Source organism: Podarcis liolepis, assembly GCF_965112155.1.
Source record: "Podarcis liolepis genome assembly, chromosome: 9".
Taxonomy (NCBI): Eukaryota; Metazoa; Chordata; class Lepidosauria; order Squamata; family Lacertidae; genus Podarcis; species Podarcis liolepis.
In genome coordinates, this window is record NC_139564.1 from 1664201 (window position 1) to 1681874 (window position 17674).

General features: G+C 45.0%; 1 long non-coding RNA gene across 1 annotated transcript in view; it reads left to right on the forward strand.

Moving 5' to 3' along the window:
• The first annotated feature begins 1620 nt into the window (after positions 1–1620).
• LOC310686051 overlaps positions 1621–17674 on the forward strand; it is a 424340-nt gene continuing 408286 nt past the window's right edge. The window contains exon 1 of the long non-coding RNA XR_014515682.1: positions 1621–1724. This is a non-coding gene — a long non-coding RNA (uncharacterized lncRNA). The remainder of the gene's footprint in view (positions 1725–17674) is intronic.

Consider the following 17674-nt stretch of genomic DNA (forward strand, 5'->3'; position numbering starts at 1 on the left):
ATCCCTGCGATGGGGTGAGCTCCCGTTTCTTGGTCCCTGCTCCTGCCAACCTAGCAGTTCAAAAGCACATCAAAGTGCAAGTAGATAAATAGGTACCGCTCTGGCGGGAAGGTAAACGGCGTTTCCGTGCGCTGCTCTGGTTCACCAGAAGCGGCTTAGTCATGCTGGCCACATGACACGGAAGCTGTACGCTGGCTCCCTTGCCCAATAAAGTGAGATGAGCGCCGCAACCCCAGAGTCGGCCACGACTGGACCTAACGGTCAGGGGTCTCTTTACCTTTTACAGTAGTTCATTTGCCCTGAATTGCTGGAAGACAGAGAAAGGAAGGGAGACCAAGGCTCAAACTGGCCAGGAAGCCACAACCTCTGAGCTGGAAGCCCTTCCTCTCCCAAATGCGTTTTGGGCATGGCCGGGAGCAGCGGTGAAAGAAAATGTTGGGCCAATAACAACTGGGGAGGAGTCAGTCGGAGAGTCAGGCAGAAATGCAGGCAGACTGGAGGGCTGGAGTTTTGTGTGCACAGAATCCGCTGGTTTCCCTTGATAGCAAGGTGTTCAGGCGAAGAAAGTGGAGCAGTTTGTTGGTGGCACAGGACTGGCCCTCCCAAGTTACCTGTTTGCACAGATCAAGAGGGGTTTGGCTTGCAGCACTTGTGCCCCATGCGGAACTGACTGTTGGAAGACTCAGCACAGGCAAAACTAGTCCTTATTCACACAGCACAAACTATGGAACTTGCTCCCCCAGGAGGCAGAGATGGCAGAGAGGACTATACGATGGCTGCTAGCCAGGATGTCTATGCTCTGCCCTCCATAGTTGGTGACAGTAATGCTACTGAATAACACTTACTGGAAACCACAGGAGGGGAGAAATAATAATAATAATAATAATAATAATAATAATAATAATAATAATAATAATTCCTTATTTATACCCCACCCATCTGGCTGGGTTTCCCCAACCACCCTAGGCTGCTTCCAACAAAGTATTAAAATACAGTGGTCTGTTAAACACTTGGAATTGTGCCTGGAAACGTACTGGGAGCCAGTGTAGATCTTTCAAGATGTGGTCTTGAAAGAAAGTGCTCTTGTGCTCGAATCCTGCCTGTGGGCTCCTCATAGGCATCTGGTTGGCCACTGTGAGCACAGGATGCTGGACTAGGTGGGCCATTGGCCTGATCCAGCAGGGCTCTTCTCATGGTCTTACCTGGAACATGCCAGGAAGCAGGTGAAGGACTTGGAAGAGACTGAGTCCTGCTATAAGGACACGTCAAAGGAGTTAGGGAGCCTTTAGCCCAGAGAAGGGGCAGGTTCAGGACAGGTTCATTGCTCACCTTCCAATGTTTGTTGCCATGTGGACAAAGGAAGAGCTTTGTTTCCTGTTGCTCCTGAAGGGAGGATCCTGTTCACAAGAAATGGGATTTGGACTAAACATTAGGAAGCGCTGCCTGATGGGGCAAATACCATATTTTTTGCTCTATAAGACGCACCAGACCATAAGATGCACGTAGTTTTTGGAGGAGGAAAACAAGAAAAAAATTATCCTGAATCTCAGAAGCCAGAACAAGAGGGATCACTGCGCAGCGAAAGCAGCACCCCCTCTTGCTGTTCTGGCTTCTGGGATAGCTGCGCAGCCTGCATTCGCTCCATAAGACGCACACACATTTCCCCTTACTTTTTAGGAGGGGAAAAGTGAGTCTTATAGAGCAAAAAATACGGTAGTTGAATGGTGACCCATCTTGCAAGGTGATGGGGAACTGTCAATCAGAGTTCGGATGCTGGAAAACGGGATTTCTGAATCGGCGTTTGTGTGCATGTGGGGTGAATTTAGATCGCCTTTGAGGCCCTTCCAACACGACAATCCTTCCATTCCAATCTATGATTCCACACCTGCAGTTTTGTCCTCCCATGAGCAATCTCCGATGGTGCTGGAATCGGGGCCCGGTGCTGATCTGCGAGCGACGGAGAGATGAAAGTGATTCAACATCTCCTGGCAAGTTCAAAACTGATGCACTGATCACTCGTCTAGTCCTGGGATTAGGGATGATGTAAACAGCAGCCAGGGGTGTTGACATGCTCCCCGGTGACACCCGGTGACTTGTGAATGACCCGAGAAAGCCAAGAAGGGTGTGTGGGGCTGAAACACCCTGGAAACCTGTGTTCTGCGTAGACGCTGACTGTCATCTCAGGGAACCTTTCCTGACAAGCTTGAGATAACAAGCCTCCGAAAGCTGGTTCTGGAAAACAGATCTGGACTCTCCAGCGAAATCGTTAATGATGCCCTCCTTTTGTTCCTCACTCTTTGTTCCTCACTTCCTTTCCTTGCCCAGGCTCTGGAAGGAAGGTGGTGCGCACCTGGACCCCGTTCTGGTTTCGGGTTTTTATTATTTCGTTTTTATTTTGTTTTTCAAAAAGATCTGTTTGACCTCCCCATCTACTTCAAAGGTGGAAGGCCTTCTCCGCAGGCGAGCTTTACAAGGATCTTAACAACCCCTGCGATTATTCCTGAAAGGAAAGAAGCTGTTTTCTTGCTCCTAATCAACATGGATCTGGCGAGAGACGCAGGCCAGCATCTGGAGTTTTCCACATGTCAGCTAATAGCCGTATCCTATTTTACAATTGGGGGGTATTCCCAGCGCAGGCTCCCGAAAGTGGGCCCTTTGCTTTGTTATGCTTCCAACCCTCAGGTCTGGGCATTCTCTGCTGATTTTTAAAGGCCCCTGGGGGAGTTCAGCACATCAACTTCTGTTCCTGCGCCGTGCAGGAGGGCGCATGCTCCCCAAAGCCTCGGCTCTGGAGCGGGTGAGGTCATTTTCGATCCCAGAATAAACTTCCATTTATCTCGCAACCACAAACCAGCGGGGACGAAAGATGCTCGGGAGAAACCGGAATGTTTTCTCCACATGCATCTCGCTGCTCGTTCCAGGGTAGCTCTCTCTCCCTCCAAACCACTGGAGGGGAGAATTGCCTGCCCCCAGTCTGGCAACCGGCAGGCGCAGACTATCCACCAGAGAGAAGCCTTCTTGGTGAAAACCACAGCCCCCATAATTGAAAACATTTCCCCTCGCTCCCCTTTTGCAAGCCCCTCTCTGGCGGCTTTCGAGTGCTGCTTTCTCCATCGCTCCCGGCTTGTTCAAAATTTGCTCGGGGCCTTAGGGCAGAGAGAAGAAACGCCATGTTGCCTCTGCAGCAGAGCAACCGGACGCCTTCATCTGCCCCGGCTGTAACAAAACATGTCTCTCTCGGATCGGTCTATGCAGCTACAGCAAGAGCTGCAACCTGCCAATGGTCTGACCACACAAGGTCAGGTTGAAGGTGCTAGTTTTGACCTTTAAAGCCCTATGTGGCCTAGGACCCTCATACCTACGGGATCACCTCTCCTGGTATGCCCCGCGGAGGACCTTACGGTCCATAAATAACAACACTTTGGAGGTCCCAAGCCTCAAGGAGGTTAGATTGGTCTCAATTAGGGCCAGGGCCTTTTCAGCACTGGCCCCGACTTGGTGGAATGCTCTCCCCCAAGAGACCAGGGCCCTGCGGGATTTGACATCTTTCCGCAGGGCCTGTAAGACGGAGCTGTTCCGCCTGGCCTTTGGCTTAGACTCACTCTGACCCCTTATATGGGCTTTGGCATATAAATTTTCCCTTGGCTTTTTTGCTGGCCCATGTAGGACCAGCATAGATAGCTGGCTCGGGTGAATATCTGACGTTTCCACCCTTCTTGGTCTTGATTTATGAGCTATTACTAAAATGAGGCTGTATTTTAAGCTGTATTTTAATTAACTGGGTTTTGGTTTTTTTTCCCCTTTTCCCTATTATGTTTTATTGTAATTTATATTTGGTGTTAGCTGCCCTGAGCCTGGCCCTGGCCCGGGAGGACGGCGTAAATTTACTATTATTATTATTATTATTATTTTGAACAAGCGTGCAATTAATTGTTACCGTTTTGATTCGTACTAACCTCTATTCTGAGTAATGCTTTTTTATGGGGCAGGGGGCCCTGGGGTTGCATTTATCGAACCAAGGAGGTAGGGGCCTGAACAAGTTTGGGAACCGCTTCTCCCATCACCACTACTGTAGCTTTCCAGAGAGGTGCAGCTTTCCCGTTCTTGCTCTGCAAAGAGGGGGAAAGTGAGTCTTCTTCCCAGAGTTCACAAGTGTCTCCATAAGGAGAAGAATGGCGCCAGCCGCTTGTACTTATCGGAGGATGCAGTTTTCATGGGGAACCAGAGAAGAGGTTGCTTATACGATACAATAATCTTTATTGTCATTGTCCCATACAGAACAATGAAATTGAAAAAATCTACATCAGACATTCAAAAACCAACACGCCTGCTATCCCAGCCTGGTTAGTCCCCTAAAAACTCTGATACCCCATAATTAAATACAATATATTCCCATAGAGACTACCTTAAAAGGTAAAGGGACCCCTGACCACTAGGTCTAGTTGTGGCTGACTCTGGGGTTGTGGCGCTCATCTTGCTTTATTGGCCGAGGGAGCCGATGTACAGCTTCCGGGTCACGTGGCCAGCAGGACTAAGCCGCTTCTGGCGAACCAGAGCAGTGCACAGAAATGCCGTTTACCTTCCTTGAGAGCCAGTGTGGTGTAGTGGTTAAGAGCGGTAGTCACGTAATCTGGGTAACCGGGTTCGCTTCCCCGCTCCTCCACATGCAGCTGCTGGGTGACCTTGGGCCAGTCACACTTCTGTGAAGTCTCTCAGCCCCACTCACCTCACAGAGTGTTTGTTGTGGGAGAGGAAGGGAAAGGAGATTGTTAGCCGCTTTGAGACTCCTGAAGGGGAGTGAAAGGCGGGATATCAAATCCAAACTCTTCTTCTTCCTGCCGGAGCAGTACCTGTTTATCTACTTGCACTTTGACGTGCTTTCGAACTGCTAGGTTGGCAGGAGAGACTACCTTACACTGCATTTAAAACCAAAACCGCATTTGGATAGAAGCTGTTTCTCAGGCGGCTAGTCCCAGTCTTTATAACGCTGTACCTTCTTCTAGAAGGCAGAAGCTGAAAGATCATTTCCGGGGTGCGCACTATCCTGCGCTATCTCTGCAGCTTTCTTATGGCACCTGGAAGCATCAGGGCTGACCGGGGGGTGGGGGGGAGGAAGGGAATTGGGTGGGGCAGAGCAAAACAGGAGACTAACACTCTGACTAAAGAGGACCCTGCCTTAACATTGGGAAATAATGGAATATCTTCTTTCCAGTCCCATGACATCCCCACGCAAGACTTGATGAGAAAACAAACAATGGCTTCAGCTGGCCAAAGGACCACATCTTCCGCATAGTTCGTGAGACTTCCTGAAGTTTCCAAAAGAAGCCCTTAAATTGTTAAGCAGATTCTGGACACAGAAAAAGAAGTCTGTCTCCATGCAGTGCATAGTTAACCTATGGAACTCCCTGCCACAGGAGCCAGGTATGGCCATCAGCTTGGGTAACTTGAAAAGAGGATTGGATAAATTCACGGAGGAGGAGAGGGCTCTTGATGGCTGCTAGCTCTGGAAGAAGTAGAAATGATTCCTGTTACGGAAATTAGGGGGGGGCGGGGCACAACTTTAAGGTTGTTAACAGTTACAAATATTATGCCTGAATGTATCCTTTCAACTTGACAGCTGAGGGAATAGACCTAGCTTTATGAATCATATGAAATCAACACCTTTGCCAAGTTCCTCCATTCCAACACCATTTTGCCCTTGGAAAAAGGACTCTTTTCCCTGCCACCTCCCCAAGCTCGAAGACATGATAGCCATGTTCAAATATATAAAAGGATGTCACATAGAGGAGGGAGAAAGGTTGTTTTCTGCTGCTCCAGAGAAGCGGACACGGAGCAATGGATCCAAACTACAAGAAAGAAGATTCCACCTAAACATTAGTGTTACGGTAAAATCTGGGTGCAGTGTTACTCTGCCACCCAGCTCATCGGACTAAGTCCGTGGGTCCCTGCGGAAGAAAATGAGCTCAGCCGGACGCAGGAGCAAACTGCAGAAGATCCAAGTTTATTGCGCAACAGGTTCAAGGCGAGATTGAACCCAGAGAAAGGGGTGACATGAACTTTTGAAATTTCCCTCCATATCCCAGAATACAGTGCATGAAACGTCACGAATACATTATGGGAAGGTTGGGTTTCACAAGTTACATCATGAATATACTTTACACGTCATGAATACATTATGAAAAGGTGGGATTACATTAATTAGCATTTTCGGATGAGGGAGGGGGGATATGCGGAGCGGGAAATATACATAGATACACATTTATTGAGTACCGGTGGTGGCAAGACAATGGGTCAGAGATATGCATCGTCTGCCACCTAATATTGCCTAGAGGGAAGGTTTGGCAAATTAAGAAGTTCCTGCGTACGTGACCTGCCGCTTCGGGGATTATGGAAGTAGGGATAGCATTATGGAGTCCACGGGGAACTGAGTTGAATGACACTGAGAGCGAAGAAATTGGAGTTACGGTTGATTTTATATCAATTTTTAAAGATTTCAATGATTTCAAACCCATTCTGTACTATAGGGCAAAAGCAGAAACAGAATGGATACATTGTAACAGGAGGTCTGTGATTGGCTAAAGCGGGGCCATAGGAATAAGCGGGGCCTCGGATGTTCCTAGAAGGAAGGGGGAAAGGAGCCCCCCCCTTCCGTTCCGTATCAGTCCCCCATTCGGAGATAGATTTGCATTAAAGTTCTGTAAGAACTTGCAAATCTTTTCTCCGCACCCTAAATCTCGGTGAATGGGATGTGTGGCTTTATGCAAACCTGAAAGGGACTTGCAAGCCATGCCTCTTACGGTCATTTGCAAGTATAGCAGTGCAGGTAGCTGCATATAGGGTATTATATAAAGAACACCTCTTGTATTTTGTTGCTAAATTAGTTGTGGCATTCTCAATAGTGTTTTATGCTTTACACCTAGCAGGAAGGTCTAATTGACTGAAAAATGCAGTTGGCTTCCCCCCCCCCCGCCATTTGTGTGTTCTCAGGTGTCAAGGTAGCTCTTCTGTGGTCTCACACTGACATAGTGCTACAGCAACACATCCTGTCTGTTGAATCCCCTCAGGGCTTTCATTTAACCATGTCGCCTGGCATTCACCATAGCTGGCACAGGTTTGGGCATCTCGTGAGGGAGAGGTCTTCGCCTTGGCCTTTAGCTATGGGATTCTATTATAGGCTGTGGTTTTGCACGCATGGGGGTTGCTCACTTGCACTTAAAGGACCAAAAGGCTAATTGCAGCCTGGATACACTTGCCCAATTCAAACTGAGTCCAATTTGAATTTATCTTGCCCCATGGTTCTCAACTCTTCAAACCAATCTGTTAAAAGAAAACCATTCTTAACAAGGGCAGTTGTCCAAATAAGTCAATTTAAGTCTATAAGAAATCATTCCTGCTAAACCAAAGCATATCCACCTTCATGTTTCTTAGAAGCTTCTCCTTGGTAAAGCAAGTTTTAGCACATTTTTTAAAATGGGTAGGGAAGGTTGGCATAGTGCCAGGTGGGACAACGAATTGTGGTTATCTAAACATTGGACTACACAATAGTGTGAGCTATTAGAAAGTATAAAATGCATGAGAATTCTCCATTGGTGTGTAAGCAATAAGACATAAAACATAAAAACAATTACACACAATAAATTGCCCCCCTTTGTGGAAATCACACTGTCAGACACATTTCAACATTCTTACATAATAACACATAATACAAAACAAAATAATTAAATATCTGTTGCATATCTTGACACAATTGTGATCTTTTACGTATGTATCTTTTGAATGCTGGAGCACAGAGGCTTGAGTTTCAAAAGTGAGAAAATGTCCTTGCAATTCAACTCCTCCCCCCTTTGTCAGCCCCACTCCCCCCTCAGTCTATATCCTTTGAAAGAGATAGCTGTGGGCACTTTGAAAACTCTGGTGTTGCTGGTCTTGTGATGGCGAAGAACTGAGGGGTTGTTGCTCCTTTTCATCATTGCACATCTGTAGAAGTGATATCCTGTAAGGGGGCAGGGTTTTTGGGGAGACTTAAAGACACAGACAAGGAAGGGGCAAAAGGCAAAAAGGATGTCCTCCAGTTTCCATGGGAAGCTGCAAATAATAACAATCTTAGTGGATTAAACATTTTATTCATTATCATTATTGGACTATTTTGATTGTTGTTAGCCGCCCTGAGCCCAGCTTCGGCTGGGGAGGGCAGGATATAAATAAAATTATTTATTATTATTTATTATCACATTTCCACATAATTACTGTTATTATCTGCTAAGTTTGTTTGCTTTCCTTCACTTAGTTTTTGTTGTTGTTCTTTTCATATTATAAAATAAGAATTACTCCACATGTATAGAAAGAGAACTGTAAAAAATACAAAGGTTAAAAAATACAAAAGAAAGCAAAAAATTAGATTACCAGTCAGATGAAAACAAACTTGACACAAGGACATCAGATTTAGAAAAGAATTATTATTAAATATATTATCAAAACCACGCAGATTACTACTAGACTGAAAAAAATGGGAAAACAATGGGGAAAAACTTAAAATTCACCATGTGCTATCTGATAAAAGAACTTCATGAAACTGACTTTCAGCATGTGATGAACATGTCCCTAAAGTAGAACACACACACACAAAATGAGCTATGAGGAACCAAAAATAAATAAATGCTAAGACACACCATTAATAAGTAACCTGAAGTAATCTGTTTTGGCATTCTAACATCCCAAATGAAAATAAAAGTGTTTCTTGATGTGACATCAGCTGTAATGTTAATAGCGGAATACTGGGAAATGAGTTAATACCAATAAAAATGAATGGCAATTTAAAGTTGTGCAGGTACCTTGCACTAGCCAAAATGACAGAATTAGTAAGAAATGCTCAGGCCAAAGGTAAACAAATACCATTCCACAAACAATGTTTGGTTGTGCTTCGATTAATTTCATATATATAATGGAAGAACTAATAAAACGAACTTAATAAACGAAAACAGATTATTTGTAACCTAAAAAAATGTCAAAGCCACAAAGAGATAGAAGGAAATCAACTAATATAGCAGGGATTCAGACTTGTTTTGCTGAACAGAAAGAAAGTGACTGTTTGGCTTTAAGGAAAGAAAGACAAAAGAAAAACAAATGCAATTACTTTTTATAGAGTATTTAAATCACTGTTTGCATCCCCTCATTATCATTTGTGCTGTGGGAGAAAAGAAAGGACACTCTGTTAAAAAGGAAAATTATTTCATGTGAGAGGTCTGTCAGGAAATGCTGTTCCTAAAATGTATAGGCATATACACACCTGTTGAAAGGGAAAAATTTTTTCATGTGAGAGGTTTGTCAGGAAATGCTGTTCCTAAAATGCATAGGCATATACACATACACACACACACACAAAAAAAAACTTATAAAATTTAAATCCAATGGGGGGGGGGGAACTACTCAAGAGAGGAACTCACAGTGGGAGTGCTTTGATATTTACCTGTGAAAAGAATTTGGCATGCCCAGTACTTAACTTTATTGTCTTAAGTAGCCCTGGAGCAAAACACATTAAGGGTGATTTCCCTCAATGGTTCAAGGTTTTACATAAGGAAATTTGTATAGGTTTCAGGCTCTCCAAACCTTCTCTCTCCCCCCCTCCTTTCTCTCTCTCTCTCTCTCTTTTGTAAGCTGATCTAGCCTCTGTGCATGTGCAGAGTTCATGCCTCAGCAAACCTTTTATACCATTGAAAATGTTGCATCTTTTTGGCTCAATTAGAATAAGGAAGGGAAAGGTAAGGAGTAGATTTTAAAAATAGGGTTAGATTTTAAAACAAAAAAGAGAAACTCAGCAATTCAAGTATTCACCATTCAGCCCAAGCAAAGTCTGCTTCCTTTATGTACAGGAAAGGGCTAATATCCCTCTGGCCATTCGCGGAACAATCAACCGCTCTCTTATTTATGAGTAAAAATGGCCAGAGAGTTAGAATTCATAGGATTTTTATTTAGTTTTTTTAACATTCTCAGTCATGGTCAAGGCTAATTCTACTTAACTATATGAATTTTTATGTGCTTAAACTTTTAATAGACTTTTAAGTTTGATTTTTTTTTTTAAATAGTAGACAAAATGATAAATACTGTAATCACTCAAATGCCTGATATCACCAGTTCTGTTTCAAACATCACGAGCAAATCTGGGCTGAATTTCAACACATCAGCTACAAATTGGGAAAGTTGAAAGGGACCTGGGGTCATCTAGTCCAACCCTAAAATACAGGGTTCATAGCAAGATTTGTACTACCAGAGAGACACACACATACTTATGTACACAGACACAACTGGGGAAGAGACCACAAGCCATGCGCCTATCATGTACTAAGGAAGAGGAAAATAAAAGTACCCAACCCTTTTAGCAGATCTTGAAGCTAGTTTGAGTGAGTGTTTACTTCCTTAGACTAAAGAGTGAAAGTTCCTAGATAAATTATCTTTAAAGACTGAAGTGAACATTTTTCCTAAGATAGGGAGAGGATCTCTTATAAAGCATAGTTAAAACAGCCATAGATTTGATTTAAAGGGAATACAAAAGTGACAATTTTTCCTGCACTTGCAGAGGAATAGTAAGCCTAATCTATGCCCCCCCCACCTTTGCAGTTTCCTTTAAAGGAAGCTTACTCGGGAGTAAATTTACCTGGCACAGAATAAGAAGGAGAAGGAAAAAAAAACCTGAAAGAGACAGAATGAAACAAGGGGGGGCATTTTCTAAGAAAAGAGGCCAGGACGTCTTATAGAGACTGATATCAGGAGCCTTACAATAACTCTTCTGTCCAACCAGATCAAAGTTAAAACTGGACTCAAATATTTTTCTTAGAATGAACACCATACTTTTATGGGCATACGCTTAATGAAATACATACACTGCATTTTAGCGTGAGCGAGCAGTTGTGCTCAACTAGGCTTTTGCAGCAGAAACATTAGGTTATCATCACCTTCCAAAATAAGACTGTAGACTCACAATCTCAAAAGTTGGGGCAAAGCAAGAGGTGGGGTAAACATTTGCACACTTCATTCTCATCTTGTCTTATTTAGGACTGCTAAGATCCAGCATGGCTTCCTTAGATTTAAATTTTGAAGCAAGCTTGCAGTTTAAACTATGCACACTTAAGAAAAGCAGTCTGCCAGAGACAGAAGGAACAGACAACACACATAACAGACAACATGTAAACATACATATTCTCATATATGTATTAACAGACAACACACATAACAGACAACATGTAACATATAAACAGATATATTCTCATCCTTTAGTTGGTTATTGCAAGGAGTTGGGCCACTACCTCTGGCTTCATTAAGTGAAATTAGTAGGAAGGTCCCACATGGTTTTATGAGCCTCCTTGCCTCTTCAAACACACCACCAGTTAATCAAACTGGTAGGGCTCATAACGCTTGGTCGACTGGGTACCCCTTTATAGATGCATGCGTTGCTGTTGTTGCTTTTTTGCTTTTTCCTTTTTTTGGGGGGGGGGTGTCTGGGATAGAGAAGGGGGAAAGAGAGGGGTTGATTAGGATTGGTATGTCTAGGGGTTTGGTATGCTTAGTACAGGGACGTATAGTAAAGAGGAGAAGGGGCTTCTAGTTGCCTGGCAACTTCCTTAGTGGGTTTTAGAGAGCTCTAGCTATCCGGTTCCTTGCGTTCCCTTTCCTATTTCCTTATTTCCTATTTCCTTATTTCCTATAACCTGGGGTCTCTTTCCACTCTGCCGGTCCTGCCCAATTCCTCATGGGCTATCCCTCCTGGCAACCTCCTACCTATCGTCACATCTCAGGAAAAGGGGCCCTACTGGACGCCCGCGCCATGCGGTGCCAGATCGGGTGATCCCTGGATAGAATTTCGAACTGAAAATCCCCCTTGCTTTTGGAAGCGGGCTCACGCACGATGCACGTGTTACCGACCAGTGCGGCTGGGATTGGGATAGAAAGCAAGACCACTTCCTGCCCCCTAGCAAGGACGCTCGGGAAGTTCGGAAAGAGAACTCCAACCCCTTGCTTTCAACTGAGATGCCCGTTGCGGAGAGTCGGCTGTCTTTCCAAGCCGGGTCTCACCGTCTTACTTTCGGGCTCCCAATTGGTGCGGCTGGCTGGAAATTTTAAGGAAAAGAGATAGAGCTCAGAACCCCCCTTTCGGGTTGAGCAGCGGTCCACGGTCTCTCTCACTAACCGGACCAAGAGAAAGGCAAGAAGGAGCGATAGAGAGGAGGGCAGAGAATTCAGTTGCCAGGAGATTCCACCCCCCTTCCCACCAGTGCACTGGATTTTCCTTTTTCCTTATACTCACGCGTCTTCTATGATGATCCCGGGATCGATGAATAAGCCGGCTGGATCCCTCTTTTGCTCCCCGGCTGAACTCCTAGGGCTTTCGATTACCGCCCAGAAGATGGCTGGGGGTCCAAAAGGATCTTCCCAGGCAAAATGGCCCGGAGCCGGCTGAAGATTTCGGGGCCCCCAGTCAGCAGCTCGGGAGAACCGCAAGCCCCACGTTGCGGCGCCAACTGTTACGGTAAAATCTGGGTGCAGTGTTACTCTGCCACCCAGCTCATCGGACTAAGTCCGTGGGTCCCTGCGGAAGAAAATGAGCTCAGCCGGACGCAGGAGCAAACTGCAGAAGATCCAAGTTTATTGCGCAACAGGTTCAAGGCGAGATTGAACCCAGAGAAAGGGGTGACATGAACTTTTGAAATTTCCCTCCATATCCCAGAATACAGTGCATGAAACGTCACGAATACATTATGGGAAGGTTGGGTTTCACAAGTTACATCATGAATATACTTTACACGTCATGAATACATTATGAAAAGGTGGGATTACATTAATTAGCATTTTCGGATGAGGGAGGGGGGATATGCGGAGCGGGAAATATACATAGATACACATTTATTGAGTACCGGTGGTGGCAAGACAATGGGTCAGAGATATGCATCGTCTGCCACCTAATATTGCCTAGAGGGAAGGTTTGGCAAATTAAGAAGTTCCTGCGTACGTGACCTGCCGCTTCGGGGATTATGGAAGTAGGGATAGCATTATGGAGTCCACGGGGAACTGAGTTGAATGACACTGAGAGCGAAGAAATTGGAGTTACGGTTGATTTTATATCAATTTTTAAAGATTTCAATGATTTCAAACCCATTCTGTACTATAGGGCAAAAGCAGAAACAGAATGGATACATTGTAACAGGAGGTCTGTGATTGGCTAAAGCGGGGCCATAGGAATAAGCGGGGCCTCGGATGTTCCTAGAAGGAAGGGGGAAAGGAGCCCCCCCCTTCCGTTCCGTATCAATTAGGAAGAACTTCCTGACAGTAAGAGCTGTTTGACAGTGGAATTTGCTGCCAAGGTGTGTGGTGGAATCTCCTACTTTGGAGGTCTTTAAGCAGAGGCTTGACAACCATATGTCAGGAGTGCTCTGATGGTGTTTCCTGCTTGGCAGGGGGTTGGACTCGGTGGCCCTTGTGGTCTCTTCCAACTCTAGGATTCTATGATTCTATTCTATGATTCTATGATTCTATGACATGTGTACACACCTCCTACCCTAGGAAATGCCCAGAGGTGACAATTGCTGGGCTCATTGTTCTCCAAGGAGAGCCAAATCTCATCACCAGACTTGCCAAGGGGTCCAGACATGCAAAGGAAGGTCTATTGTACTTTGGGTGGTGGGGCTTCAGAGGGGTTTGCCTATGCTCATCTTATACCTGAGTCTTGCCCTGACATGTCTGCTTATGCTAATCTTGTACCAAGGACTTGTCTGGACATGTTTGCCAAGGTTAAACTAGTGTAACCCCTGTCTACCCCTCCCCTTTTGTGATGTAGCAATGATGCTGTACGAACTGTATTATGGGATGTGGTGGGAATGTTTTAAAAGTCCTTGTCACCCCATCCTCAGGGTTCAAAATTCCTCTTTGAACCTGTTGCGCAATAAACTTTGGACTACAGCGATTTGCTCCGGTTGGTGGCTGGACTCCTTCCTTTATTCCACCAGGACCCACGGGCGCTGCCTGACCAGCTAGGTGACTGAGCAGCCTCGCACCTAGATTTTCCCGTAACAATTCCGAATCCCAGTTGCTGGAAACTGCTGGAGGGGAGAATTGCTGTATAATAATAATAATAATAATAATAATAATAATAATAATTATTATTATTATTATTATTATTATTATGTATACCCCGCCCATCTGGCTGGGTTTCCCCAGCCACTCTGGGCGGCTTCCAACAGAACACTAAAATACAATAACCTATTAAACATTAAAAGCTTCCCTAAACTGCCTTCAGATGTCTTCTAAAAGTTTGGTAGTTATTTTTCTCTTTGACAACTGGTGGGAGGGCATTCCACAGGGCGGGTGCCACCACCGAGAAGGCCCTCTGCCTGGTTCCCTGTAATTTGGCTTCTCGCAGCGAGGGAACCACCAGAAGGCCCTTGGCACTGGACCTCAGTGTCCGGTCAGAACGATGGAGGTGTTGTGGTCAAATCCTGCTTGCTGGTTTCTCACAGGCATCTGTTTGGCCCCTGTGAGAACAGGACTAGATGGGTCATTGGTCTCCTTGTGTTCTTGCTTTTAACTATGGCATATTAGGGCTCTATTTGACCCTAATATCAGATCAGCAAAGTGTTTTTAAAAGTGTGAGACAACTTTAAAAATAGCCAGTGTTGTCCATGCGCACTCCAGAAACCTCTGTTCCACATGCTGTCCTTGTCTCCATGTGAGGTGTGACGGCCCTTTGATAAATGTTCCCTCTACTCTCCACCATCCAACCAAGACATAGATGATGAATTGCAATTTTCTGAAGATGCTTTGAAACTTGTTGCCGTCTCTGTTTACCCTTTTGGATACTTGGAGGGGAAAAGCATTCAGAACAAATTTGAGCTGTCGCACAATCCCAAGAACAAATGAACTGTTCTCTCTCTCCCCCCCCCCCTTTCTTTGGTGCTAAAGATGAAAGTTTTAAAACGCAATAATGTTTTGTCTAAATTCTTGTGGAAATAGCTTATGACCTTTCGTAAAGCGATGTGGTTTCGGCTTTCCAGTAAGAGAGCTCCCAGCTAATGATTTAGCTCTATTTTCTAATAAATATTTGGCAAGAGACGAGCTCCCTTATAGCCTCTGGTCATTAGGGACCTATTATTTATGAGTCAGGAGTGAATCATTACGCTTGGCAAACACCCCTGGCTTTGTGGACAATGTATTTTTCCACTCGGTAGCAGCAAACGCTTGTAAATTCTTCCTCAATATTACCATTAAACTATCTCAAAACAAACTCCTTCCCACTTTGCCATAAATTCTCCCCATTTTCCCGAGCGCCGGTGGTCTCGCTGCCAACATCAGGGAGCCGGGATAGAGGTATCACTGCTCAACTGCTTGGTTCGCCTTTGGCCAATTATCCCCCCATTTAAGACGGCAAATGGGTTTTGCTTTGCTCCCCTCCCTCGCATGGAGGGAAATATTTCTTCCCCTGACATCCTTGGAAGCTGCAGACTTGGGAGGCAAATGGAATAGACCTGTGAGGTCACGCAGTGCGCAGGAAGCGAAGCGGGTATCTCCTCGCCGAGGGCATCGGAAGGTCGCACGTCCTGTGGCAGCAGCAAGAGGGCAGGCTGGGGAAAAGCAGGCATGAATCACTCAAGTAGTAAGCAGGCTTCCAAAAAGGAAAAAAGAGAGAGAGAAAGAAATCCTCCAATGTGTGGACAGAGGAAAGGAATCTATTCCGATCTGGAAAAGCTTGACCGCCTGACCTTCCTTTTGGAGTCCTGGTATTTTGTGTTCTTGGAACATTGCTTGTGGAATAGAAGTGATATCATCTCTGTGATGCATTTGTTTATTTAGGTTTCTATTTGTTTACTTGGTTGTGGTGGGGACACGCACACACACACTTGGCCCAAGGCAGGGTGCAATAAATAGCAACACAATCGTATCATCACAAAAACGGACGGATGAGAGTGCAAAGTAGCTCACAGCCGCAGAGCCTGCTTAAAGAGGCTGCCTGTTATTATTATTATTATTATTATTATTATTATTATTATTATTATTATTATTTCCACTTGCCTCACCCTAAAAATAGTAGCCTGTTGGTTTTTTGCAAGTTTTATTCGAAGGGTTGAAAGTCGCTCATCAGTGCCAATAGGGACTTCTGACAAGAGCTTCACAAGATCATTTTTGATAGTAAAGCCTACTCCATGTATTCAACATTCTTGTTCAGGTAGATCTTTTACAGAAGAAATTGTAGCCTTCTTTTTCTTCCTTCAGTTGTCCCTCACCTGCTCTTTGAGTTTCTTGAAGTGCTGCAATATCGATGTGAAAACATCGCAGCTCTCTTGCAATGATGGCGGTTTTGCTTTTGGGAGTTCTGCGTTGGGAGTTGAAGTCCAGCAACCTCTGGAGTGCCAGAAATTAGCTACCCAGGTTTAGGGCCAGGGCTGTAATGTAGGAATTCTTGGAACAGCTAGGCACCTGCGTACAAACCCCTGACATAAAACTAAAATGTGAGAGAGGGCACTTGCTCTTCATGCAAAAGGCCTCAGGTTAATGTGTAATTATCCAGTTTGTTTGTGGGTCGGATTAGGATCTGTGTATGCCTCCTCCTGCAGTTACGTGCATAGTAGAGGGATTGTGATGGCATCTTGAGAAGGGAGCAGGAGGCAAGGAAACCAAGCTCAAAAGCAGCCCACCAAACAGCCTCAGGATTCTTCTTCCAAACAGGAGGGAGGCTGAAATATACTCGGAGTTGAGTGTGAATTTCATGCTCTTTATTCCGCTCATGGTAGCAATGAATGAATCTTTCCCCAAAACGTCTAGCTATATATACATTATTTACACAATGGGCCCCACATGATTGGCTAATTCCAGGCTGCTGCTGCAGGCCAATCAGGTTGCTGATTCACTTCATCCATGAGCCTGATTGGCTGCTCCTGCAGGCCAGTCAGATCGCTGATTCACTTCCACCTGGAGCTGGATTGGGTGGCTCCTGCAGACCAATCAGAATGCTGCATTCTGGGTCCTATTGTTCTAGGATTCAGCTCAGTTCATAACAGAGGCCCAGACATGAGGTCCGCTGGAGGCATGGAGTGAGTAGCGAGTAACAAACCCAGGGTGGGTTGCAACATGAAAACCCAATATTAAAAACAGTTCAAAGCAAGTGACAATCAAGATAATGCAATCGTAGAAATAAGGTGGGTCTTGAAAATATCCTGCAAGCAGTCAAATGCTCAGTCAAATGCTTTATCAATTCGGTTGTTGTTCTGTACACAGTCAACGCAGCTTGGGTGGCAAATGACTCCGATGGGGAACATTTCATTCATTCCTTTCTTGCCTTCAGTCACTTTTTCCTGCTTTCTTTCAAGTTGTGGCTTTTTAAAAGAACATTTTATTATGACATTCTAACACAATACTCCAGCTGAAGTCTTTGCTGAGTCCAACTCAGTCTCCAAAGCTGAAATCAGCAGAACCGTAAATGAGAACATAATGGAAATGGACACCGTTTCCTCATGGAAAATGCAGACTTGCCTATATAGTAGCTTTTGCCAGCTTGGTGTCCTCCAGATCTTTTGGAATACAGCTCCTATCAGCCCCAGCCAGCACTACTGGGAACAGTTGCCCAAAAGATCTGGAGGGCGCCAGTTTGGTGAATGGGTTTAATCTGTGTAGGGGTTTTGGGGGGGCCGGGACC